This window comes from Lucilia cuprina, chromosome 5, assembly GCF_022045245.1.
Source record: "Lucilia cuprina isolate Lc7/37 chromosome 5, ASM2204524v1, whole genome shotgun sequence".
NCBI classification, from domain to species: Eukaryota; Metazoa; Arthropoda; class Insecta; order Diptera; family Calliphoridae; genus Lucilia; species Lucilia cuprina.
The window spans coordinates 17,657,382-17,658,668 of NC_060953.1; positions in this window are offsets into that span (position 1 = coordinate 17,657,382).

The window sequence follows — 1,287 nt, forward strand, 5'->3', positions numbered from 1 at the left end:
ATAAAATTTAAAGAAAATACGTTGACATTTTGACTTCTTAACATTTAACTCTGCCACGTCTTGAACTCGAAGTAGTATAAATCTTTCATTCATTTTTTATATAAAATTTTGTTTTTCTTGTTTTTGTTTTTTTAAATAATTTTTCATTTATTCACTTTTTCTTTACTTTTAAACACAAAATTTTTATTTACATTTTTCATTTGATCATTTATAATTTTTAAAATTGTTTAAAAGAAATTTAAGTTTAAACATTAAACAAAATTTTATATTACCTTATTACTTTTTTGTTAAATCCATCATCACAGCGTGACGGTGAAGTTAGAGAAGCTAGTGATCGTCCCCCAAATATGGGTCAACCTGAACGACTTGTAAGTACATTTGTTCATCATTTGCTTACATTTAATTGTAGTTAGAACTTAACTTTCCTTTCGAAGAAAATGGAATTAAAATAAAAATTCTCTTTTTTTTTTGTTGTTTTTAGCATGATGTTGCATAAAATGTTGTTGGTGTATTATTATTATTATTATTAGTTTAATTTTTTGGTTATTTTTTCTAAATGCTTGTAAAATTTATAACTATTTTAATTGTAACCATTTGCTATTAACATATTTTAGTTTTTCTTTATTTTGTTCTGTAACTAGATAACTAACAATATTATTTTTATTATTTTAATAACAATTTTAATTACCTAAATATCCAACAAAAATATTATGTAAAATATATATATACATATAAAGCTATTAATGTATAGAATGTATAACTAATTTGTATTTATAAATAAAAATTTAAGATATTCTGGTAAATTTCGAAAAATCTAAAACACTTTAAACTGAAATCTGTCATGCATCCTTTAGTTTATTTATAAATAAAAAAATCAATCTTATAAGTATTTATTAAACCATTTTTTATATCATGTTTAAATACTTATAATACATATATCTGTACACGATATTCTTTAGCATTAATAATGTAACTAACATTGGTTTCTAATCTATTTATCTAAAGGGCTTTCACTATTTTCTATATAATCATCATTTGCTCAATTCCTTTCCTATCCTTAAACTAAGATAAGCTGGACTAGACTAAACTGTAGAATAGATTATAGAATAGTAGACTAGACTATAAACTAGACTAACAGACTAGACCATATACCAGACTATAGACTAGACTATAGATTAAACTATAGACTAGACTATAGATTAGACTATAGACTAGACTATAGACTAGACTATAGACTAGACTATAGACTAGACTATAGACTAGACTATAGACTAGACTATAGACTAG